The following is a 27,314-nucleotide window of genomic DNA, read 5'->3' on the forward strand; positions in this document are numbered from 1 at the left end:
GTTAATTTTCTGTCTCCTTGATCTAATACTGACAGGGTGGAGTTAAAGTCTCCCACTATTGCTGGGCATGGTGGCTCATGCCTATAATTCCAGCACTTTGGGAGGCTGAGGAGGGCAGATCACCTGAGGTCAGGAGTTTGAGAACAGCCTGGCCAACATGGCGAAAACCTGTCTCTACTAAAAATACTAAAAAATTAGCCGGACGTTGTGGTGGGCACCTGTAATCCCAGCTACTCAGGAGACTAAGGAAGGAGAATCGTTTGAACCCAGGAGGTGGAGGTTGTAGTGAGCTGAGATGGCACCATTGCACTCCAGCCTGGGTGACAAAAGCAAGACTCTGTCTCAAAATAAAAATAAAAATAAAAAAAGTCTCCCACTATTATTGTGTGGGAGTCTAAGTGTCTTTGCAGATCTCTAGGAACTTGTTTTATGAATCTGGGTTCTCCTGTATTGGGCGCATATATATTTAGGATGGTTAGCTCTTCTTGTTGAATTGTTCCCTTTACCATTATGTAATGCTCCTCTTCATCTTTTTTTTGATATTTGTTGGTTTGAAGTCTGTTTTGTCAGAGACTAGGTTTGCAACCCCTGTTTGTTTGTTTGTTTATTTTTGCTTTCCATTTGCTTGGTAAATTTCCTCTCTTGGTAGATTTCCTCCGTCCCTTTCTTTTGAACCTATGTGTGTCTTTGCATGTGAGATGGGTCTCCTGAATACAGCATATCAATGGGTCTTGACTCTGTTCAATTTGACAGTCTGTGTCTTTTAACTGGGGCATGTAGTCAGTACATTTAAGGTCAGTAGTATTACGTGTGAATTTGATCCTGCCATCATGATGTTAGCTGGTTATTTTGCACACTAGTTGATGCAGTTTCTTCATAGTGTCGTTGTTCTTTATATTCTGGTGTGGTTTTGCAGTGCCTGGTACTGTTTTTTTCTTTCCATATTTAGTGCTTCCTTCAGGATCTCTTGTAAGGCAGGCCTGGTGGTGACAAAATCCCTCAGTATTTGTTTGTCTGGAAAGGATTTTATTTCTCCTTCACTTATGAAGCTTAGTTTGGCTGCATATGAAATTCTGGGTTGAAAATTTTTTCTTTAAGAATGTTGAATTATTGGCCTCCAATCTCTTCTGGCTTGTAGAGTTTCTGCTGAGAGGTCCACTGTTAGTCTGATGGACTTCTCTTTGCAGGTGTCCTGGTCTGTCTCTCTGGCTGCCTTTAACATTTTTTCCTTCATTTCGACCTTGGAGAATCTGATGATTTTGTGTCTTGGGGTTGTTATTCTTGTGGAGTATCTTAGTAGTGTTCTCTGTATTTCCTGAATTGGCATGTTGGCCTGCCTTGCTAAGTTGGGGAAGTTATCCTGTGTAATGTCCTGAAGTGTGTTTTCCAGCTTGTTTCCATTCTCCCGTCTCCATCAGGTATTCCAATCAACCCTAGGTTTGGTCTTTTTACATAGTCTCATATTTCTTGGAGGCTTCGTTTGTTCCTTTTCATTCTTCTTTCTCTAATCTTGTCTGTATGCCTTATTTTAGCAAGGTGGTCTTCAAATTCTCATATCCTTTCTTCCACTTGGTTGATTCAGCTATTGATACTTGTGCATGCTTCCTAAAGTTTACCTGCTGTGTTTTTCAACTCCATCAAATCATTTATGTTCTTCTCTCAACTGGTTATTCTAGTTAGCAGCTACTCTAACCTTTTATCAAGGTTTTAGCTTATTTACATTGGGTTAGAACATGCTCAGTGGAGTTTATTATCCATCTTCTGAAGCCTTCTTCTATCAATTCATCCATCTCATCCTCCATCCAGTTCTGCACCCTTGCTGGAGAGGCACTGCAATCATTTGGAGGAGAAGAGGCACTTTTGGGCTTTCAGTGTTGTTTTTTCTCAATTCTTTCTCATCTTCATGAGTTTGTCTAGTTTCGATCTTTGAGGCTGCTGACCCTTCGATGGGGTTTTTGTGGGGGATTTTTTTGTTGTTGTTGATACTGTTGTTGTTGCTGTTTGTTTTTCTTTCAATGGTCAGGTCCCTCTTCTGTAGGGCTGCTGTGGTTTGCTGGGAGTTCATTTCAGGCCCTATTCATCTGTTTTGCTCCCAGGCCTGGAGATGTCACTCAAGGAGGCTGGGGAACAGCAAAGATGAATCTCTGCTCCTTCTTCTGGGATCTTTGACCTCGAGGGGCACCAACCTTATACCAGTAGGATCACTCCTATCTAAGGTGTCTGGCAACCCTGTTGGAGGGTCTCACCCAGTTGGGTGGCAGGGGGAACAGGACCTGTTTAACGAAGCACTTTGACTGTCCCTTGGTGAGGGGGTGTGCTTCACTCGGGGGAAACCCACTAGTCTGGGCTGCCTGGCTTCCTCAGAACTACCAGGAGAAAAGGCTAAGTCTGCTAGTCAGCAGAGACTGTGGCCACCTCTCCCCCTAGGGGATCAGGCCCAGGGAGATCAGGGTTCTGTCCCTGAGCCTCCGGCTGGAGTTGTTGGAGTTCCTGCAGGGAAGCCCCGCCTAGTGAGGAAGGATGGGTCAGGGTCAGGCCTGAAGACATGCTCTGGCCGCAGTCTGTCACAGTTGGTGTGTTAGCCTGTGGGGGACAGCTCTTGGGACCAAGTTATCCAGCCTCCCTGGCTCCAACAAGGGAATAGTGCAGCCTGGAGCTACAGAGATGGATGCCGCCCTTCCCCACTTAGTGTGTTAGGCAGTTATGTGTCCCAATGCTGGCTGCTGCCCCTTCCCCAAGGAGCTCAAATGGCTCAGACAGCAGGCAGAGTCTGTTGAGAATCTGCATGGCTCCAGGGTTGGGAACCTAGACCCTGGTGGCAAGGGTTCACAAGTGGGATTTTCCTATCCATGGGTTGCACAGTTCTGTGGAAAAAGCATGGTTTCCCCAGCTGGGTAGCACACTCACTTACCACCTCCCTTGGCTAGGGAGTAGGGGCTCCCCTGCCCCGTGTGGCTCTCAGGTGGGCCCGCACACCACAGCTCTCTTCCCTCCTCTCTGTAGATCATGCCAGCCACCTAGTCTGTTCTGATGAGACAGCATGGATACCTGGGTTGGCGGTGCAGGATTCACATGCTGTTTATGGTTCTTTTTGATGGGAGCCTCTGATCGCAGCTACTTCTAGTAGGCCATTTTGGCCCTGTCCCCCGAGAAAATGAAACTTTTCTTGATATACCAGCCAATGATAGGCACATATATAATATACATATAATATATATGTGTATAATATACACTATATACACATTATATATCTATATTATATATGTATTACATACATACTATAGTATATATTGTATATATTATATTATATATTGCATATATATTATATATTGCATAAATATATAATATATACTATACACACTATATATTATATGCGTATATTTATATATGCTATTTATAGTACATATAATATATAGTACATTATATTATACATATATGATATTTTATTCCCTGGTCATATTTTAAATTCCAACAACTTACATTCTTACCAGTATATATAATATATGTACAATACATAATATATTTTTGATAAATATCATATATATTTATGATACATCATATTATACATACATTGTACCTATATATTATACATATATAAAATATGATATTTTATTCCCTGGTCATATTTTAAATTGCAACTTACCTTCTTCTAGAATTAACGCTATAGAATTAACGCTTCTCAGGTGATGCGGGGACCCACCTGAGAGTCACACGGGGCAGGGGAGCCCCTACTCCCTAGCCAAATATATTGTGTATTACAATACATAATATATTTTGATAAATATATTTATTATACATCATTATATTATACATATAATATATTGTACCTATAAAATGTATTATACATATATATAAAATATGATATTTTATTCCCTGGTCATATTTTAAATTGCAACAAATTACCTTCTTCTAGAATTAATGCTATAAGCCCATTCTCTATAGAGTCCCTGGAGAGACCCTTTCAAGGTGGAACCCATCCATGTCACTTTTGCTGCTTAACTTTTCCCATTTGCCTCAAGAATACCTGCCAGACTCACTTGCAGCTGCACTGTTTACCCTGCGATAACCTTTGCCATGAAATATGTGGCTTTTATTATCATTTTTGTCTCACTCTAGTATATTGACTTTGGGAACAAAAGACATCCCTCTATTTATAGCACTCTGTTTTTAGTAGTGGTATTTCCATTTACAAAATATAGTAATTATTGATCACTGAAAATGTCAAATCCTAGAAAAAAATAGCATTTCTACCTGTGATGTTAATTAACATCGTCCTCAAACAGTTGTTGGCCGAAGATTCATTTGATGAATCCGATTTATCTGAAATAGATGATTCTGATGACTCAATTTTTATATTCGTTTTGTCTGAAATAACTCAAAGAATGGTTTTTATGTTTTTTCACATTGAAAATCAGTCAGATTTGCTTGACCCTCAAAGAGTGTATTTATGTAAAATTAAACGAGTGCTGGCAGTGAGCTGTACCTTTTTTTTTCTAAATGGGAAAAGGGTTAAAATCTTTCAGTGGCTCGATATTGCCCATAAGGTACTCAAGGCCTTGGTCATCTGTGTCTTTTCCTCTTCTCCCACTGCCAGCTGCAATGAGATATTTATGATGTAATAAACAAGGCGTGCCATTTCATAGCACCATGTTTTTGTGCATGATGCCCAACATACCAATGTGGCTTTCTGTTCTTATTGATTTGGAAATTGCCTATTTATTTTTTTAAATGCCACTCTTGTTTCCTCTAAGAACTTCCCTCCCGTTCCCAGCACAGTCAATTGCTATTTCCCCCAAATATACAATATACATATTTATAAAAATACATTTGACATCTGTTTTGTGTCATTGGCTATGAGCTACTTGAGGGTAAGGACTTTATCTGTGTATCTCTGTAGCTTCTCACAGTCCCTTATAACATGCCAAATACGCAAAATGTTTCCGAAGTTGGTGAACTAAATGAATGAATGAATATTTATTATGAGAATTAAACATTATTCTTATGATCATTTATTATAAGAATTAAATATATACATATATATAGCTATTAATAGAATGCCTACCACAGGCGCCAGTAGTCCCAGCTATTCGGGAGGCTGAGGCAGGGAAATGCTTGAACCTGGGAGGCGGAGGTTGCAGTGAGCCGAGATCGCGCCACTGCACTCCAGCCTGGGCGACAGAGCGAGACTCTGTCTCAAATGCCTACCACATAATGGGTGTTATAGAAGTATTTTCTATTATTATTCTCCTGCATAATTTCTGTCCATATTTCTTTCCATTTGGTTTTGCCATCCAAGCAGATTAAAGGAAAGAAATGTCACATTCCTGTGTAACACCTTATATAAGCATTTAATGAACTTGTCCATACATTCATCAAGAATTTGTGATTCCCACAGTCCAAATCTCTGTGAATTTTCTTTCTAGCCATGTGCGGCATAGCTCTCTCTCTGACTATAGTCTAATACCCCACCCCTCTTTAGCATGGGTATATTTACTTTGTTTTTGTTTGTTTGTTTTTAGATGGAGTCTAAAACAACAGCTCTGTTGTCCAGCCTGGAGTGCAGTGGCGCGATCTCAGCTCACTGCAACCTCTGCCTTCTGGGTTCAAGTGACTCTCCTGCCTCAGCCTCCTAAGAAGCTGGGATTACAGGCACGTGTCACCACACCCAGCTAATTTTTGTATTTAGAGATGGGGTTTCGCCATGTTCGTCAGGCTGGTTTTGAACTCCTGACCTCAGGATCCACCTACCTCTGCCTCCCAGAGTGCTGGGATTACAGGAATGAGCCACCGAGCCTGGCCTATTTCCTTTCTTTTCCCCACGAAGAATCCCCAATTCCTATTGCTTTTCTAGCCTTTTCAATGGGGTTTTCAACCTCTTAGGAATCTCAGAGATTCTTTGCAATAACATTAATCTTTATTGCACAAGACTGCCACATTATTTTGCTTTGGATTTATCTTTGCAGATTCTGCCCCCATTTAAATAAATACAATGAAATGACACATTTCTACAGCTGAACAGTGAAGTTTGTTTTTCTTCTATGAGGCTGAACATTTATTGATGAATCCATATTGTACTGACAGCAACTTCTTCAATAATTTCATGGGTTATATAGCAGTTGGTAATAGTGCATGCACGTGGGCAGGGAGAACTATGCAAATATCAATAATAATTATGCTTGGTGTATGCAAATTCCAGCAGGTATTTTCAGAAATTAATCTTCCAAATTACTTTTGCACAATTCAGGAAAATTGAAATGTGCATTTAAATAATTGTAGAAAAATGTAAAAGCAATCTCTACTCATTTAAATCACCCAGTTAAGGTGCTATTGTAAACAAAGGGATTGTAGATATTTCAGACACAGAAGCCATACTGTCAAAACAGAATTATAGAGATCATGAGAGCTTTGCTTTGTTTGTAGACAACTTACCAGGGATGGCATTGTTTGCATTAGTTTGTTTTGTTTAAAGCATTATTATTAATATTCCTCAAAAATCATTAGTAAAAAGAAGCAATATTGTTTTGCTTGTTTATATACTCACTTATATGTTTCATGCATCACTGTGTCCATTTATCAACCCATCTATCTATCAAATGAATGTTTATTAAGCATGATTATATGCCACAGACTGAGGTAAGTAAAGTTATGTGAGTAGGAAGACCTTTTGACTTGTGCCTCCAGCTCAATAGGGGAGCCACAAGTTTACATAGTTTAGCCATTTTGGGGTCTTTTCATTTCCTCCATGAGTTTAATATCAATTGTAACTTCATATGAAAGCTAGAATATGGGGCCATAATTAATGCATTTATATAAGCAAAGCACTTTCAGTGTCTTCTGCTTTCATGCAGTTTTAATTCATCAAATTATGGCCAGAGGCTTTAATTGCTGAAAGTAACCCTACGCTTCTCTGACTTTCTTGAATACCTAACATGCATTTCTCAGGGAAAATACTGAATTCATAGATAAAGGCTAGAAAGATACGCAATCCTTGCCCTTAAGAAGCTGACATCTCATAGGCATCTGGGACAAGGAGCATTCGCCTATTATTAATGGTTGTGACTAAAAGTACTGCTATCGGAGTCCACGGACATTTCGGGAACAGAAGGTCTCCTTCCAGGAGTGATCAGGACACTTTTGGGATGTCCTTGAGTTGTGCCTTGGGAATGCATTTTACAAAGGAAAATGGTGGAGACAGCTGTTGAAATAGGAAAGTCCAGGGTTTTGGAACTAGGTTCAGCAGCTACAGGACTGTGAAGTCTTAACAACTAGCCTCATCTGTAAAATAGGGATGAGGACACCAGCCTCATAAAGATCTCTGGGAGGATTTAGCTAACGTTTGCTAATGTGCTCATTAAATTATATGAAGCAGGGATTCCTAGGTAGAAGAGCTGGTCCAGGGTAAAGGCACAGAAGGGAGGAAAAAAGACATATTAGGACCCTGGTGATAGCCAGTTTGTCTACTACTTACGGTTCTTCTACTGCCTCTGCTTTTCTTTCTAGAAAACCACAGGCAGTAACCACAAATCTATTTGTCTGTTTTGCCAGGTTGAATTTGTGACTTGACTGTTTTAACTGTTTTATCTTTAAAAGGAATCAAGAAAACTCATTTTATGCTGCCCCAGGTGGTGGGAGGTAAGATGACAGATATAGTACCTGCAAGTAAGGCTTTTGTGTTCCTCTTCCAGTTGGTGCTCTCTATTCATTTAAGTGTTTCTTATCAGCTTCTGCCCAGGGAAAACCTCCTAACAAAAATACACATTTCCTTGCCTATATGTCACAAGTCAGCTGTTCCTTTAAAGGACATACCTATGATCTTGAACAATGGGTTCAAAATATATTATAAACCAGCATAATATTCTAGTTTTTTTTTTTCCCCGAGACACAGTCTTTCTCTGTCACCCAGGCTAGAGTGCAGTGGCTCGATTTTGGCTCACTGCAACCTCTGACTCCCAGGTTCAGGCGATTCTTTTGTCTGAACCTCCCGAGCAGGTGGGACTACAGGTGTGTGCCACCACGCCCAGCTAATTGGTATTTTTAGTAGAGACAGGGTTTCACCATGTTGGCCAGGCCAGTCTCAAACTCCTGACCGCAAGTGATCCGCCTGCCTCTGCCTCCTAAAGTGCTAGCATTACAGGCATGAGTCACCACGCCAGGCCCTATTTTTAAAAATTTTTATTTTGTTGTTGTTGTTGTTGTTTGAGGGAAATACTGAAACTACAAATAAATTAGCAGTCATTGTCACCAACTCATTTGATGAAAACCATTTATTCTAATTGTAACTGGTAACCTGGCCTTTGTGCCCCAGATCAGACGATCCATTGTGTTTTCCTATGTTTTTGAGTGCTGCTTAGTTTTTCTTATTTTTTTTTGTTTGTTTGTTTCCCATGGCTCCACCTGTGATCCTACAAATAGCATACTGATAGCAGAAGGCAAACAGGTAGAATGGTAAAGAAAGAAGGTTGGGAGCAGAGAAAAATGGAACAGTGTCTTTCTTGTCTTTCACTTATTTATTTACCAATTACCGCTGAAACTGTGGTGGAAGCCATAAAGACAAAGTCCAAGAAGGTACCACCTGTATCTCTGAGGCACTTGGCAGTTGAGAGATAACAGTAATTGGACCATAACCGTGATGACCAGTACTTCAATGGAGGATATTCAGATGTTCCAGAAGCATATAGGTAGGAGTGACTAACTGGGCTGGGAGAGCTGGAGAGGCTTCACAGAGGAGGTGATATTAGACTGAATCATGAATGTAAAAAAGAGTCTGGATGAAGGACATTCCAGACAAGGGGAATTATTATCTCAATGATTAAAATCTATGTCAGAGAAAGATTAGGCCATAGAAAGATATACAGCGCTAAGGGATTCAGAAGACAGAAATGTTACATTTCATAAAGAGATAAAGAGAGACACTTCAAGGAAGAAGTAATATTTTAAATGGGCCATGACATTTTAGAAGGGATAGATGGGGCTAAAGAGGGTCCTTGAGATGGAGGAAATAGTATGAACAATGACATGGAGGTAATAAGAGAGTTCAATGTGGGACTTAGGGAACATGAAAGAGTCATGTATGCTTAGAGTGGAGGCTGGATGTAGTTAAGATGAGAAGGGTCAGGTGGGGTCAGACGGGGAGAGTTCCAGATGCTGATGTGAGGGCTCTGTACCTAGTACTATTATTTGGTAGGAGTCACCAACACTTTATTTGGGAAACAATAGTCCATTCAGTTTAATTCCTCCAGTATTTTTGGAGACCTTCCTTGCTCTGAAACAGGTACTGTGATAGATTCTAGGGACACAAAATGAATCAGACATGATTCCTGACCTTTTGAATCTTTCATCAAAATATTTATCCACGTTTCTGTCTAAGTCAATGTCCATGTCTATGTTCACGTCCATGTCCATGCCTATGTCTAAGTCAATGTTTATGTCAATTTCTATGCCTATGTCTATATCTGCATCTGTCTGCATCTGTATCTAGACTTTTAGACAGAGATTAATTTGACTGTGGTGTGTAGGATGTGTGGAAGCAGGGGAAGAGGGGCGGGAGAGGTGAACGGGCAGCAGCCATCCACATGGAAAGGGCTGAACCAGTCCAGATGGGATGGCCTGAACAGGGGCAGTACAGCAGGAAGAGCACTGTCTTTGGAGTCTAAGGAATTTGAGCTTGAATCCAGGCTCTATCACAAACTCTCCTTGAGAGTTTATTCCAGTAATTTCCTCAGCCTGATTCTCTTCATCTGTAAAACAGGGAAAATAACACTTACCTTTGAGGGTGGATGAGAAGATTTAAGGTGATGTATTAAGCACTTGGCACATGGTCGGCATCAGCAATCGGCAGTGATGAAAGAGGCTGCAATGCCTTTGATTTGCCACTCCCTGTTCAGAAAGAAGTCAACACTTTTACCCTAGTGAAAGAGGCAGGTTTAGTGGCTCCAGGTAGGGAATGATGACTATGGCTTTAAACCTGCCCTTTGACCTCTACATCTGTTTCCCAGGTAAGGAGCACAAATATCCCTTGCTTGGCTGGCAGAGCCAAGCTCACCTTGGGAGGTCCTTTCGTGGACTGTTCTTCCCATCCCACCAATGAACCCACTGACTCAGCCACTGAGAAGTCTGGCAGGAAGCACGGCTACAGCTGTGACCAGGCCAGGTTGCTCCATCTCCAGCAAACATTTAGAGTGGCTCAGTGCCTGCTGCTCCTGCCTTGACACAGAGGAAGCTGAGAGCCAGGCCAGTGAGTGGCAGCCAAGAGGATGCTGCCAGCATGGCAGCCAGGAGCTACAAAGGCCCCGAGCACTAGACGGTTTTGCCATCACTGTGGGGAGTGTCCCCAGCTGTCAGTGCCACCGGTGGGGATGCAGCTTCTCCCAGGAGTTAACCTGAGCATGCAGGACTGTTGCCCGGGGCCCTCACTCTCCCTGGCTGATGCGAGGTGGTTTCCAGGGGCGACAGCACTGTGGTGAACAAGGAGGAAGCCAGGATACAGTGAGGAAATGTGGAAGAGCATTTCCAAAGGCTGTTTCTGTTGGGGATTCTTGTTTGTCCAAGACTGTGATTTATCTCCAGGATACTTAGAATTTGTTAGCAGCAGGGTGCTAGTAGAGGTTTAACAACCAGGTCTGAGAACGGAGGCAGGGAGGGAGGGGGAAAAGGAGTGTCCTGATTTGTAGTTTTTGATGATTTCCATGGAGTAAAAATTTCCACCACAGAAGATGTCAAGGTACCAACATGGTACCACTGAAGTAAAGTTGAAGAAGAGATGGGAAGTGTCGCATCATTATGAAGTATTTCCACTAAAGATAGACAGTAGATACAAATAACCTCACAACTGTTGATAATAGTAAAAGATAGTAAAATGATTAGGAAGTGAGGATTTTGAGTATTTATTGTCTGTGCCTTTAATATAATTTATTTAATTTTAAGTTTATATACTTTAACATTTAACAATGGGCTAACTTGACAACAGCCTCTCAAAATTCCTCATCACTTTTTGAAGGCAGTGCAGAGTGTCTTTGTTTTTACCTTCTCTGGAGAATAAACCTCCAGTCTTTTGCTTCATTTGCAAGGGAAAATTGCTTGGCTGACTGGTGGGTGGTAAGAAAGCTGGTGGGGGGGGGTGTCTTTTTTTTTAAATTTATTGAGGTGGCATTCACATGACATAAAATTAACTCCTTTGAAGTAACCAACTCACTGACATTCAGTACATTCACAGTGTTATGCAAACACCAACTCTATCTAGTTTTAAAACATTTCTATCACTCCAATACAAAACCCCTGAGTTAGTTTGCTAGGACTGCTATTAAAAAGTGCCAGACACTGGGTGGATTACATAACAAAAAATCATTTTTTTCACAGTTCTGGAGGCTGGGAGTTCAAGATCAAAGTGTCAGTAGGCTTCATGTCTGCCGAGGGCCATGAGGGAGTGATCTGCCCCAGACCTCTCTCCATGGCCTGTCAATCGCTGTCTTCTCCCTGTGTTTTCATGTGGTCCTCACTTTGTATGTGTCTGTGTCCAAATTTCCTCTTCTTATAAGGGTATCTGTCATATTGGAGTAGGGCCCACTATAATGACCACATTTCAACTTATCTACCTCTGTAAAGACCCTGTCTCCAAATAGAGTTACCTTCCTAAGTACTATGGGTTACAACTTTAACATATCATTTTTTCTTTTGCAGGAGGTATTACAATTCAGCTGATAACAACTCCCTAACCACTAAGCAGTCTCCCTCTATACCCCCTTACTCTCAGTCCCTGGCAGCCAATAGTCTATGTTTTGTCTCTATGGATTTACCTATTCTGGATATTTCATAAAAAGAAATCATATAACACATGACCTTTGTGTCTGGCTTCTATCACTTCAAAACATTTCCATTTTCATGTGGTTCACAGGAGTATCATTAGTTTTGTGTGCTGTGGTTTAAAAAAAAGTGAGGAGCAGATAAAGGGCTACCAACAGCAACTGCTTCCAAGTTAAGGAATTCTCTTAAAGACCACAAAACTGACCAGCATTTGGTAGATAATTTTGCCTCCTACTTACAAGAATAGAGACAAGAAGACTGATCAAGAGACCACTGGAACAGTTGATGCAAGACAGTTCTAAGGCATAGACTTAGGGAGAGGGCGAAAGGGATCAAGAGGAAAAGGTTTCATCAAAGTGATTAGAAAATGCAAACCACTTTCAAATGCTTAAACATTACATATTTTAAAAGTATATGAAAGCTTAAAGAAAAAAGCCACCTACGATAGCACAACTCAGTTATACATACTGTAAATATTTTGATATATCTACTATTTTTATCAAAAAATAACATATACACAGGAAACTGCAAAAGTGATAAAATTTTGGAAACTTAAACACCCAATTATCTACCTCACAGGTCACAAAATGTATCCTAAAAGCCTTCCTCATGCCCTCTACTACCAAAGGTAATAATTACTTGTTTTAGCCCTTTCTTTTTTTTTTTCCTTTTTTGAGACAGGGTCTTGCTCTGTTGCCCAGGCAGGAGTGCAGTGGCACAATCTTGGCTCACTGCAATATCTGCCTTCCAGGTTCAAGTGATTCTCCTGCCTCAGCCTTCCAAGTAGCTGGAATTACAGGTGCCCACCACCATGCCTGGTAAATTTTGGTATTTTTAGTAGTGATGGGTTTCATCATGTTGGCCAGGCTGGTCTCGAACTCCTGACCTCAGGTGATCTGTTTGCCTCAGCCTCTCAAAATGCTGGGATTATAAGTGTAAGCCACCATGCCTGACTAGTTTTATCCTATTTTTGAGCCAGAGAGAAAGAAAATAAAATTACACTTTTATTTTTGGCTTATTTTCCTCACATTTTGTGAAATGGATCCATGTAGTTGTGTGAAGTAGTTGCTCTTTCATTTTCCTACTATTCTATGATATGAATATGTGGAAAAATAACTAAACTGATTTTATTATTGGTGAGTATTTGGGTTATGTCCAAATTTTAGATATTGTAACAATGTTGCTATGTTCTTGTCTTTTGTGCTTATATGGATACCACATATTTGCACATATGTATCTGGTGGGGTATGTCCTCCCAAGATTTCTCCTTCTGTTAAATATGATCTGGGAATGGAATTGCTGGTCATCAAGTACACGTTCAGAGTTAGGAGATGCCCCATCAAAGAGTCATCCACAATGGTTATACTACTGTACACTCTTACAGACAGCATGTGAGGGTTCCTGTTCCTCCATGTCTTCATCAACACTTGATAACGTCAGTTAATTTAACTTCACCATACTGGTGGGTGTTGTTTGGTGGTATGTAATTGTGCTTTAGTTTGCATTTTCCTTATAATTTATGATGATAAGTTTTTTACATGTTTACTCAACATTTTAATAGTTTCTTTTGGGAGGAACCCATGCATTGGGTTCTCTATTCTATTTCTGGGCTTTCTATTCTGTTCCATTGGTCTATATGTCTGTTTCTATGCCAGTACCATGCTGTTTTGTTTAATGTAGGTTTGTAAGTTTGTAATATACTTTAAAATAAAGAAGTGTGATGTCTCCAACTTTGTTCTTTCTGATGATTACTTTGGGTATTTGGGCTATTTTGTGGTTCCATACGAATTGTGGGAAAGTTATTTTTTCTTTCTATAAAGATTGACATTGGGATTTTGATAGGGATGGCACTGAATCAGTAAATCACTTAGGGTAGTATGGACATTTTAAGAATATTACTTTTTTCCAATCTATGGCCATGGGAAATCTTTCCATTTATATATGTCTTTAATTTTCTTCCTCGATGCTTTATAATCTTCAGTGTCTTTAATTTCCTTTATCAGTGCTTTATAATTTTCTTTTTCATCTCCTTGGTTAAGTTTATTTCTAAGTATTTCATTCTTTTTGTTGCTGTTGTGAATGAAATTGTTTTCTTCTTTTTTGGATAGTTTATTGTTTGTATAGAAATGCAACTGACTTTGTGTGTTGAAATAGTATCTTGCAAATCTACTGAATTCATTTATTTGTTTTAACAATTATTGAGTCTTTAAGGTTTCTACATATATGATCATGTCATTTGCAAAGAGATAATTTTACTTCTTATTCAATTAGATGCCTTTTATTATTTTTTCTTTTCTAATTACTCTGGCTAAGACTTCTAGCACTATGTTAAGTAGAGGTCTTGAGAGTGAGCAAATTTGCCTTGTGCCATATATTAGAGGGAAAGCTGTCAGTTTTTCCACAGTTTATTATAATATTAGCCATGGGCATTTTATATATGGCTATCATTGCATTGAGGAAAGTTCTTTTTGTACTTATTTTGTTGAAAGCTTTAATTATGAATGGATGCTGAACTTTGTCAAATACTCTTCCTGTACGTATTGAAATAATCTTGTAATTTTTTTCCTTTCGTTTTGTCAGTGTGGTATAATATGCTGATTTACATATATTGAACTGTCCTTGCATCCCAGGGATGAATTCCACTGGTCATGGTGTATAATCCTTTTAGTGGGCAGTTTAATTCACTTTGCTAGTATTTTATTGAGAATTTTTACATATGTTTTCATCAGGGATATTGGCCTGTAGTTTTCTTTTCTTATTGTGTTCTTGTCTGACTCTGGTATCAATCAGGTGATGCTAGCCTCATAAAATTCATTTGGAAGTGTTTCCTCTTCTTTTATTGTTTGGAAGAGTTCTTAGCTAGTTTTTATTGATGGCTTCTTTTTGTTACTGTTTAGTAAAAGTTTGTTACTCTGAATGACTCCCTCATCATATCTTAATTTTATAAATACTTATCTTTACCAATTCTGTAGTATGTCTTTTAATTAATAGGTGTTATAATTTTTTTCTATAGTCCAATTTGTCAATCTTCTCTTTTATGGTAATGCTATTTGTGTCTATTTTAAAAATCATTACCTATTCCAAGTTCATACAAATATTTATTCTGTTATATTGTAAAAATTTTATTGCTTTAACTTTTGTATTAAGCTATCTAGATCTATGTAGATTTGATTTCTATGTATGTTGCAGCACAGAAGTTTATTTTTCCATAAAAACATAAAACTGATCTTGCGCCACTTATTGAGAAGATCATCCTTTTCCTTTGCTGTGGCATTTTAGTCATAAATATTGAGATTGTTCATGTGTGGTGCTGTTTTTAGACTCTTTATTTTATTTTATTCAACTCTTTTCTAACCTTCATATCAATATATCTTACTCTAATTTTTTAAAGAAGCCTTGCTGTCTAGTAGGATATGTCCTCTAAAGGTTTTCTTCTTAAAGATTATTTTTTGCTATTATTATTATTGCTATTCCAAGCTATTTGCATTTCTGAAGAAATTTTAGATTAATTTTGCCTATTTCCCCCAGCTTACTAGATTTTGCTAAAAATAAGTTTTATTGATTTTTTTTAACTGATGCGGAGGTTTTAAATTTTAGTAAATGTTTTCTCTGCATTATACGAAATAAATGATATGGCTTCTCTCACGGTGGTGAATTGCATGGGCTGGTGTTTGTTGCACTGTCCTTCTATTCTTGGAACATATCCAATTGGATCGCAGTGTCCTATTTTTTCATAAATATTTGCAAATATTTTTGTTATTTTAATAGATATCTACTAGTGTTTTTACATGTATGCTCATAAATCTGACATTTTACTTTTTTTGTAATGTTCTTATCAGATTTTATATCAGAATTATTCTGGATTTATAGTAGAACATAGAAGTATTTTCTCTTTTTTCTATTCTTCTGAAATTTTTTTTTCGTAAGATTGGTGTTATTCCTTGAATATTTATAAAAATTATAGGTGAAGTTTCTTGGGCTTGGAAACGATTTTATTTGTAGATTCAATTTCTTTAATAGATGTATAGGTCATTCGGTTTTTAAAAATTCTTCTTGATTTAGTTTTGATAAGTAGTGTTGTTCCAGATATTCATTAATTTTAACTGATTTTCCAATTTATTAACAAAGTCTTTCTTAATAGTCTTTTATTATCTGTTTAAGGTTCATAAAGACTACAATTATGTCCTCTTTATATTTCCAATTGGTAATATATTCGTCCCTTCCTTTTTTTTTTTTTTTTTACTTCATTAATCTTATCAGGGCTTTATCAGTATTAGAAATTTTTTACAAAGAGCCAGCATTTAATTTTCTTAATTTTCTATTGCTTAATTTCTACTTTGCTAATTTCCCTACTCTAAAATTTATTTCAGTTTACTTTTAGTTTTGATTTCTCTTCTTTCTCTAACTTCTAGAAATTGGCACTTAGATAATTGTTTGCAGCTTTTTTCTTTTCTATTATACTATAGGCATTTAAAATAATACATTTCTCTCGAAGAACAGCTTTGGCTATATCCCTTAAGTTCTGCTATATAGTTTTTTTTACTTGTCAAGTAGTTAAAAGTATTTTCTAATTTTCATTGAGATTTCTTTATTGACTTTTAGCTTATTTTGAATAATATTGTTTAAAATTCAAATATTAGGGAATTTTCTAATTTTTTTGCTATTTGTTTTCTAGCACAATTCCATTTTAGTTTTGTAATCTTCTTCCACATTATTTCAATTCTTTGAAATTCATTGAGACTTTATAGCTCAGTATACGGTGGATTTTGGTAAATATTTCATGTGCTCTTAAAACAAAGTACATTCTGGCCCGGCGCGGTGGCTCACTTTTGGGAGGCCGAGGCGGGTGGATCACGAGGTCAGGAGACCGAAACCATCCTGGCTAAGGCGGTGAAACCCCGTCTCTACACAGAAAAAAAAATTAGCAGGGCGAGGTGGTGGGCGACTGTAGTCCCAGCTACTCGGCAGGCTGAGGCTGGAGAATGGCGTGAACCGGAAGGCGGAGGTTGCAGTGAGCGGAAATCGCGCCACTGCACTCCAGCCTGGGTGACAGAGTGAGACTGCGTCTCAAAAAAAAAAAAAAAAAGAGAAAGAAAAAAAAGGAAAGTACATTCTATAGTTGGTGGTTGCTGCATTCTATATGTGTCAATTAAGTCAAGTTTATTAATTTTGTTATTTGGATCTCATAATTTCTTACTGGATTTTTCGTCTTTTTCTTTAATCATTTATAAAGAGCAACAGGCCAAAATCTTAGCTCTGATTGTTGATCTTCTATTTCTCCATTTTGTTCTATCAGTTATTGTTGTATATCTTCTGAATCTATGTTTTTGGGGCAAACAAGTTAAGAATTGTCAGTCTTCTTGGTGAATTTACCTTTTGATCTTTTTGAAGTAATCACTTCAATTTCTGGTAATGATTTTTGCTTTAAACCTTTCTTCATCTGTTGTTAAAGTGCTAATATTGTTAGGTTCATCTTTACATGGTTTACCTTTTCCCCCATCTTTTTACTTTTGAACTTTCTCCATTAAGAATTGTTTCTCTTAAGTATCATGCAGTTTGATAATTTTTTCTTTTTGTTGAAATACTTAGCCTATTTTTATTTAATGCAATTATATATAATACATTATATATATATTTATATATTATATATATTTATATATTATATATATATTTTTGAGGTTTGGTCCACAATCTTACTATTTGCGTCTTACTTAAGTAAGATTTTACTTGCTCCACTCACTTCATATTTCTTTTTCTTGACTTTCTTTTCTTTTGGATAAGTAATTTTTATTATTCTATTTTCCATTCTATTAGCTTCTTAGTTATTACTATTGTTTGAGTAGTTATCTTTATACAACATTCATCCATCATTTATTATAGTCTAATATAATATATATGAGGCTTTTGTTTTGTCTTTTACAATTTCCCAGGAAGTATAAGAATCTTCCAAGAGTTTAATTTCATTTGACCAACTCCTTTGTTTCTTTTGTACGCTCTTCACACCTCATTTTTTTCTTGTATTTCTATCTGGGACAGTTTTTCTTCTATCTGAAGAACCTCCTTAAATATTTCTTTCAGTACAAGTCTACTGGCAATGAATTCTCTTATATTTAGTCTGGAAATGTCTTTGTTTTTCACTTACCCTTAATATTTCTATTGAAGTGTACACATGTACAATACCTGTACAACTCTAATGTATAACTGCATTTTGTTTTGCAAAATATGTATCTATGTAATCACCTAGTTTGATCAAGGTATTGGGTATTATCTGCACCTCAGAAACCTCCCTCTTACACCTTCCCAGTTAATATTCACTCTAAAGGCAACCACCATTCTGATTATCTATCACTATGGTTTTGATTGTTTTTAACTTCATTTAAGTGTATTCATTTAGTATATATTTCTGGTGTCCAACTTCATTTACTCAATATTGTATCTCAGATTCATCCAAATGTTTGAGTATAGCAGTAACTTCTTTTATTTCACTGCTTTATGATAGTTTACTGTGTGACTATGCCATATTTACTTATTCATTTTAAACTTGATTGACATATATTTTCCTATTTTGTGACTATCAATTATGAATACAGCTGTTACAAACATTGTTGTACATGATTTTGGTGCACATGTAAGCACATTGCTCTCAAGTATATACTCAGAAATGACAGTGCTGAGTCACAGGACATGCATATAATCCAGCTTTAGTAGATACTGTCAGTTTTCCAAGTTATCAGTTTACTTTCCTATTTGTAGTGTATGGATGTTTCAGTTCCACATTCTTGCTAATATTTGGTGCTACCACCTTTTAAAAACAATTTAGCCACTCTTGTGGTTGCATACTGACATCTCATTGTAATTTTAATTTGCATTCCCCAGATGACAAATTATTTTACATACTTTTCACATATTTACTAGCCACTTAGATATCATTGTTCTTAAGAGCTTGTTCCAATTTCTGACCATTTTTATGTCACTGTATGTGTTCTCCCTTATTTGTAGAATATTAAAAATGTCTATTCTGGAATATGATAATAAAAGTCATTCAATTTGTATTTCATTTATTTACTTATGAAGGACTTTTTTTCTAGGCATAGAATTGTGGTAGGCAGTTAATTTTCCTTCAGCTCTTACAGAAAGTTATTCCATTGCCTTTATGGCTCCCATTGTTTTGGTGGGAATTTAGTTATAAATCTTATGTTTGTTCATTTGAAGTTAATGTTGTTCTCTTCTCTTAAAAATCTTAAAAATGTATTTTGTATTTGTTCTTAGTTTTATGCTGATAGGCTGAAGTGTGTGTGTGTTTTTTAAATCTTGCTATTCTTAGTGCTTCTTGAATGTGTGGTTTAATTCCTTTAGTCGGTTTTGAAAAATATATTGACATTATCTTTTTGCTGCTATTTGATTCTTTTTCTATTCTCCTTCTGATAATTAATTTTAAAATATATTCAACATTTTTATCATGTCCCATTTATCCCTTAGGGTATTTTATGTGTTTTCCGTTTCTTTTGCTCTTTATAATTCTCTTGAATATTTTCTAATCATCCATTTTCTAATTTATTAATCCTTTTGATTTTGTCCAATTTTTATTTTTTTTATTTCATGTATTTTATTTATTTTGAGATGGATTTTTGCTCTTGTTGCCCAGGCTGGAGTGCAATGGCGCAATTTTGGCTTACCGCAACCTCCGCCTCCTGGGTTCAAGCGATTCTCCTGCCTCAGCCTCCTGAGTAACTGGGATTAAGGCATGCGCCACCATGCCCAGCTAATTTTGTATTTTTAGTAGAGATGGGGTCTCTCCATGTTGGTTAGGTTGGTCTCGAACTCCCGACCTCAGGTAATTCGCCTGCCTCAGCCTCCCAAAATGTTGGGATTACAGGCGTAAGCCATCGTGCCTGGTCTAGTCAACTTTTAAATCAAATTCTTAGTTTTCACGACCACATTATTTTTAGTTCTGGAATTGCTATTCAATTAATTTTTTATAGATTCAGTATTTTTGGTGAAATTCTCCATCTTGTCATCAATTTTCTTGAGCTATTAATTAGAGTTTCATGTCTGGTAAGTACAGTGAATTGACGGTGCATATCTCTCGTCTACTTTGTTTTGGTCCTGTTCTTTGATATAGCTGACATTTAAAAAATTGAATTCCAGGCCGGGCACAGTGGCTCATGCCTGTAATTCCATATATATGCACCATATATATATATTCTTAAAATAATCTATTTTGGGCCAGGCGCAGGGGCTCACGCCCATAATCCCAGCACTTTGGGAGGCTGAGGGCAGGCAGATCATGAGGTCAGGAGTTCGAGACCAGCTTGACCAACAAGGTGAAGCCCTGTGTCTACTAAAAATACAAAAATTAACCAGGCATGGTGGCACACACCTGTAATCCCAGTTACTCAGGAGGCTGAGGCAGGAGTCACTTGAACTCGGGAGGCAGAGGTTGCAGTGAACTGAGATTGCACCACTGCACTCCAGCCTGGGTGACAGAGTGAGGCTCTGTCTCGGAAAAAAAAAAAAATAGAAAATTAAAAAAAATAATAATCTATTTTGTTAACAATTTCTAATTTATTAGCTGGCATATTTGCCATTTTATTGCATAGATGTCTTTTATATTTTGGATTATAATCCCTACCTGTTTCTAATTTAATTTCCTTATATATCCTATATTTTATTATTTTTTCAAGAAATAGCTTGCAGATGGCTTTATCAATATATTATTGTTTTTAATTAATTTTATATTTATCTATATCTATTTCTTCTTCATATTTTGCCAGGATCCTGATTTCCTATTTCAAGCTTCTAGAACTAAATAATTAGCTCATTTATTTCCAGTCTCTTGTGCAATGATAAAAGCTTAAACAGTCTTTTTTTATTGATACACAATAATTTTACATATTTATGGGGCATATGTGATATTTTGATACATTCATACAGTGTGCACTGATTAAATCAGAGTAACTGGGATATTTATCACTTCAAACATTGATCATTTGTGTTGAGAACGTTCCATATCTTCTCTTCTGGCTATTTTGAAATATACAATACATTACTGATAACTATAGTCCCCGTACTGTACTATTGAACACTAGAACTTACTTATTTCTAACCGTATTTTTGCAACCATTAACCAGTCTCTCTCTATCTCCCCTCTCCCCCATACTTCCCAGCCTCTGGTAAACACCATTCTAATTTCTACTTCCTTGAGATAAACTTTTTTAGCTCCCATATAGGAGATAGTACATCCCATTTTTGTCTTTTTGTGCCTGGCTTATTTCACTTAAATAATGACCTCCAGTTCCATTCATGTTGCTGCAAATGACAGGATTAAATTCATTTTTATGGCTGAAGAAAATTCCATTGTGAACTTTTCTTCTTGTCACAACTTTTGACAGGATCCTGTGAACTAGTATATGTACTGGTTTTATTTTGGCTATTTAAAAATAAAGTTGAAAAAGTTTTTCTTTTATATTAAAAATTATTTAAATTAACATTGTTACTATTCCAAGTGACTGGGCTATTAATATTCCTCATTATTGATTATCAGTTTTATTGCATTCATAAGATAGAATTGGTTTGTAAAATCTTAAAATATATTAAGTTCTTCTTGGGAGCTTATAATTAACATTTATAACTGTTTCATAAACCTGTGAGAAGGGTTGCATTTTCTACTTGTAGACTTACATTTCAATATGTGGCTATAAGAAGAACTTTAATCCCATAAATTAGATATTCTATCTCCCATTTAAAAAGGTATGTTTATTCTTTAATCTTTAACAATTCTTGTTTTATATTTTAAGACATTTTGTTACCAAATTCATTAGATTCATAGCTATTATATCTTTATCTTCATTTATGCACTTTGTCAAAATATGTTTTCCATCTTTTTAATAAGTTTTGCTTTGATTTCTAGAACATTCTATTCCAGCATTTTTTTACCTGTATTTTCTGATATTTGACTACCCATCCTTTAAGTTTTAGTCTATCAAAAACACTTTTCTTTCTGAATATCCAATGCTTATAATTGGAATTAGTTTTTTTGCCCATGTTGGAGAATTTTTGCTCTTGAAATATAACTGAATTATCCCATTTACAGTTATAATTAGATTTTATTTTACCGTGCTTCCATTATTTTGATTTATATTTTACATTTTAAAAAGTTTTTCTATATTATGCATGTATGTAGATATCTTTTCATTATTTTATTTAATAATTCAGAAATTTTAGAGCACATATGTATTAGACAGGGTTCTCCAGAGAAGCGGAACCAATAGAATATATATAAATATAAGGAGATTTATTATAATTGGTTCATGAGATTATGGAGACCAAGATGTTCCATGATATGACATTGGCAAGCTGAGGACCTAGTAAAGCCAGTGGTGTGATTCAGTTGAGTCCAGAGGCCTGAGAACCAGGGAAGTCCATTGTTTAAGTTCTAGTCTGAAGCTACGAGACTGAGAAAAGGGGATTGCAGTGCTGGTATAAGTCGCAGAGTCCAAAGGCCTGGGAACCAGGAGCTCTGATGTCCTGGGGCAAGAGAAGATGGATGATCCAGCTCAAAAAGAGACAGAATTTGCATTTCCTCAGCCTTTCTATCCTACTCTGTTCCTCAATAGATTGGATGATGCCCATGCACAGTGGGGAGGGTGGATCGTCTTACCCAGTCTATGAATTCAAATCTCCTCTGGTAAGCACCCTCACAGAAACACTCGAAATAGTTTTACCAGCTACTAGGCATCCTTTAGCCCAGTCAAGTTGACTCATAAAATTAAGTATCACAATGTCCTTTATTCTATCAGTGCATGTGCCCCTGAGTAAGTACAGCAATGTGACTTGGATGTGCAATTGTGCCTTGGACGTGCCATGCCACATGATAAATAAGGCACATGCTCTTGAATTATCATATATATGTTATATATATAAAATATATAATATTCACATATTATATAATATTAAGCATCTATATCTTATATACAAGCATATACAGAAACATACTTCTGAAAATAAACCCTCCAAAATAACCAAAATGTATGTTAATGCAATGAGAGGAGTGCCGTCTACCTATATATATGTATGTGTATGTATGTATATATAGGGATACATATATAGAGTCAGTCCTCATCATTCACAGATTCTGTATTTGCAAATTTCTCTACTCACTAAAATTTATTTGTAACCTTATAATTAATGCCCAACAGTGCTTCATAATCATTCAAAGATGAATGGCAAAAAATTTGAGTCACTGAACTTGCACATTCTCAAGTGAGATCAAGCAAAGCAATGCTCTGCCTTCTTGTTTCAGCGATCATAATGTAAACGTGTCCTTTTGGGGGTACATTTCATGGTACATTCTTCATTTTTCTTATGTTTTTGTTTTGTTTTTGTATACAAGCATGTATGTATGCTTGTATATAAGATATATATTATATCCACATATAACATATATATGTCCATATATAATTCATTAATATTTAACTCAAAGCCAATAAGCACTGTATCATGCCTGGACAAAGCTAATCTAACACCCGTGTTTCTCTGTAAGGCACACCACAACCTTCTTGCACATAGAAACACTAGACAGCACTTTAGCATAATGCTTAGGGGCCATTTTAAACAGGGAAATCACCAATGAAAACAAAAACACAAGAAAAATGAAGAATGTGCCATGAAATGTACCCCAAAAAGGACACGTCTGCATTATGATCGCTGAAACAAGAAGGCAGAGCATTGCTTTGCTTGATCTCACTTGAGAACGTGCAAGTTCAGTGACTCAAATTTTTTGCCATTCATCTGTGAATGATTGTGAAACACTGTTGGGCATTAATTATAAGGTTACAAATAAATTTTAGTGAGTAGAGAAATTTGCAAATGCAGAATCTGTGAATGATGAGGATTGACTCTATATATGTATCCCTATATATATATATATATATATAGGTAGACAGCACTCCTCTCATTGCATTAACATACATTTTGGCTATTTTGGAGGGTTTATTTTCAGAAGTATGTTTCTTCTGTTACTCCTCCCGGTTTTTTTACGTGGCAGTATTTTCTATGTTAATGTTCTTTCTCTTCATACTGTACCTTCATCCAGTAATCAGCTCACTTGGGTTTGTGTCCTTCTCTTCCCTTAGATACATGTTTACTTTTCTCTGCTATTAGGAGTCCTTGACATGCATGGGCTGTGCTGACCCCAGGAAAAATGACTTGTCCTTGGTTCCCTTTCTGCCTTTGTGTGGTGAGTACAGCCCTTCTTTATATCTTTAACTAGTAGGCAAGTTGATGAGCACAATTCCCAGTCTACTTCTCATTTATTAGCAGGTTTTCACTTTTTGCAACAGATCACAAACTCTAGACTTTAACGCTCACTTGAGAGGAAGCGTTCACTAGTCCATCTAAATATTGAAAAAAATGCAGGCAATGTAATAAGAATACATTTATTCAATTTAAAGTGCAATTCTTTATTTGAGATAATTTTTCCATGCTTTTGTTAAGTTCTTAACAATTTGTTGTTACTTTTAAAATTACGTTTACTTGTAAAATAAAATAAATGACAACCCATTGCTGAGTCCTAAACTTTAATTTGAAATTGTATTGATGTATAAAATTAGGAAATCTAGATATAATGCACTCTGTTCTAGGAGTGTAATATCATTTCCTTTGTTCAACCACCTTTCTCCTTGTAAAGAAAAATAGATATAATAATAATATTTATGTAACACTTATATGCGGGGGCCTGCCTAAGCACTTGACATATATGACTTCTTTTAATTCTCACAGTAACTCTGAAGGTAAGTACTATTACTCTCCCCATTTTACTGATGGAAAACCAGGGAGAGGGCTTCAAGGTCACCTAATTAGCAGATTCAGGATTCTGGCACAGGCAGTCTGGTTCCTGGGTCTACCCTCCTAAATACCACACCGACTTCCTTATTTATCAGCGTTGCACTTAGACTGCAGTTCTCACCTTCATCGTTGTGCTCTTCTCTTTCCCACTCCAGCCCTAAAATTTATGGCATTATTTAGTTGCATTTCCAAACATGTAGTGTTGCTGTCATTCCTACTGATCTTTCCATTCTTGCCCTGTTTCCAAACCATTCCTGTCTTCCCTGAAGAAATAAAGAAGGTCAGAATGGGAAGGTAGATGAACAGGGGGAAAGGAATACAATGTTGCCTGATTCTAAATACAGTATAGAGCAGAGAGAGCCCCCTGTCCATTTCCTGTTTTCTTGAGATCCTGAGTATCTCATTCTAACACTATAGAGAAGACACAAAGTATCATTCTATTTATTTTTAGGTCTCCTTTTTGCAAAAAGCAATATTGATCTGTGCCACGCACTTAAGTTTGAATATGTTTTACTCAGTCCATCTCATATGTCTTATAGGGCCAATAAATTTCATAATTTGAAACATTATTTCTCATTTTTATCTTTTAAGGCTGTTTGGTTGTGTGTTTGCTTTTTATTGTCTTTATGAGCATGTTGGTGAAAGCTGTATTAGTCAGCATTTTAAATTCCAAGCAGGTACTCCTTAATTTTGTTTCCTCTCTTTGCTTCAGTAAAGTTTTTCTAAAAATAAGCACTTCTTCTGAATCTTGAGTGACGTTTTTCCTCCTTTTATTTTGCAGCAACTTTTCACTGTTTCCATTTTGGTTCTGTCTCTGTTCAGTGAAGTCAAAAGAGGATACATTTTATACAAGACTGATGTTTTCTCATAAACAGAATGAGTGGATCATTCCTGATTTTCTCTCATCTGTTTTTTCCCTTCATTGTTTGGCTGCTAGATGCCTCCTTTCAGATCCTAAGCTAGGTTAGCAATTTTGCCAGTTTTCTGCTGTGGTGCCCTGAAGAGGGAGGGATCCTATCCTACCTTCATCTGTGTTGGATGTTCCTGCCATGCTGAGAACTCAGTGTCTATCTCCAGCTTTCTCTGTCTTGGTCACTACAAGCACACGTGTGCCCTTCCTGCCTCCTGCCTTCTGCTGTTGCCCATGCATTATGGAAAAGTCTCACTGACCGTTTTTGGTAGCACCTCTGCAAACTGCTTTTGGAATGTTGTCAATCTGCAAATGTGGATGGAATTCTCAGTGCATTATTTCCTCTCTGTAGCTCTGCCTGCCTGTGCCTGCAGTTCTCCTTCCCTCAGACAAGACAACTGCCAGGATTTCCTATGTCTGATAACTTCCCTCCCTCCAGTCCAGCTCTATTCTTTCTATGAGAAAGTCCTCAAAGTTTGAGCAATGTGATGAACAAATTTCCTGAGCTGTCAATGCCAGTGCAGAATTGGTATTTTTATATCCCTTTGCTTATTTTGGTGGGGATCAGAAGGGGCCTTTAAGAGAATTGTACTCAAGTTCCTATCTTCCATCAAAGTCTTTTAACTGATAGTTACTATTTTTCAGGCATTGTGCCAGCTGCTTTCACTTATGTGGTCTCATTGAATCCACCAAACATCCCTTTAAGATAGCTCATTGTCATTCCTGTTTAACAGGCACGTAAACTGAGGTTCAAAACAGCATATTAATTTGCTTAAGTTGGTACAGCTGGTTAGAGAAGGATGCATGCAGGAATTAGAACCCCATCTTCCCAGTAAAATGTGCTGCTTTACTACCAACCTGCCTTGTTCCCAGCTAATTACTAGGTTTGCAGGAGTTCAAGTCTAGCCTTTGATGGCACTTGGCTCACTTTCTTACTTTAATTGACCCAATGTCACACAGCAAGAGTGTGAGTTTCAGTTTCAGATTCAGGAAAATGTAAATAATAACATAATTGGTTTTAGAATTAAGAACAAAAGTTCTTTGAAAAGGAATTTGGAGGAAAGATACTTTTTTTTTTTTTTTTTTTTTTAAAGGGAGTCTGGCTCTGTCGCCCAGGCTGGAGTGCAGTGGCGCGATCTGGGCACTCTGCAAGCTCCGCCTCCCGGGTTCACGCCATTCTCCCGCCTCAGCCTCCCGAGTAGCTGGGACTACAGGCGCCCCCTGGGTTCACGCCATTCTCCTGCCTCACCCCGCCCCGAGTAGCTGGGACTACAGGTGCCCGCCACCTCGCCCGGCTAGTTTTTTGTATTTTTTTTTAGTAGAGATGGGGTTTCACCTTGTTAGCCAGGATGGTCTCGATCTCCTGACCTCGTGATCTGCCCGTCTCGGCCTCCCAAAGTGCTGGGATTACAGGCGTGAGCCACCGCGCCTGGCCAGGAAAGATACTTTATTCCCGGGAACAGTTTGCAAACCGAGGAGATGCAGTTGCTAATGTAAAAGGAAGGTGTATTCCAGAGAACAAAGGGAAGACTCCGGTTTTATAGCAAAGATCCCACCCGGATTCCCAATTAGGTCTGTTCATCAAAGTGAAGGATGGAAACATTCTTAGTTCTGCCAGGTTGGTTAAGCTGAGCTCTAATTGGTCAATGCAGCTGAGCCATGATTGGCCAAGGCAAGTGTGCCCTGAATGGTTCATTCAGGTGAGCTCTGAAAGTCCCAAAGATAAAAAGGTTCTGGTTTTCAGGGAACTCAGAGTACA

At 37.3% G+C, this 27,314-nt stretch overlaps 1 long non-coding RNA gene across 1 annotated transcript in view; it reads right to left on the bottom strand.

Moving 5' to 3' along the window:
• Positions 1-26,304, bottom strand: part of LOC112607579 — a 62,125-nt gene extending 35,821 nt beyond the window's left edge. Inside the window, exons 1-3 of the long non-coding RNA XR_003115881.1 lie at positions 26,294-26,304; positions 20,928-20,933; positions 9,765-9,876 (exon numbers count right to left, since the gene is read on the bottom strand). This is a non-coding gene — a long non-coding RNA (uncharacterized LOC112607579). The remainder of the gene's footprint in view (positions 1-9,764; positions 9,877-20,927; positions 20,934-26,293) is intronic.
• Positions 26,305-27,314: the final 1,010 nt, after the last annotated feature.

The sequence above is a fragment of the Theropithecus gelada genome, chromosome 15, assembly GCF_003255815.1.
Source record: "Theropithecus gelada isolate Dixy chromosome 15, Tgel_1.0, whole genome shotgun sequence".
Taxonomy (NCBI): Eukaryota; Metazoa; Chordata; class Mammalia; order Primates; family Cercopithecidae; genus Theropithecus; species Theropithecus gelada.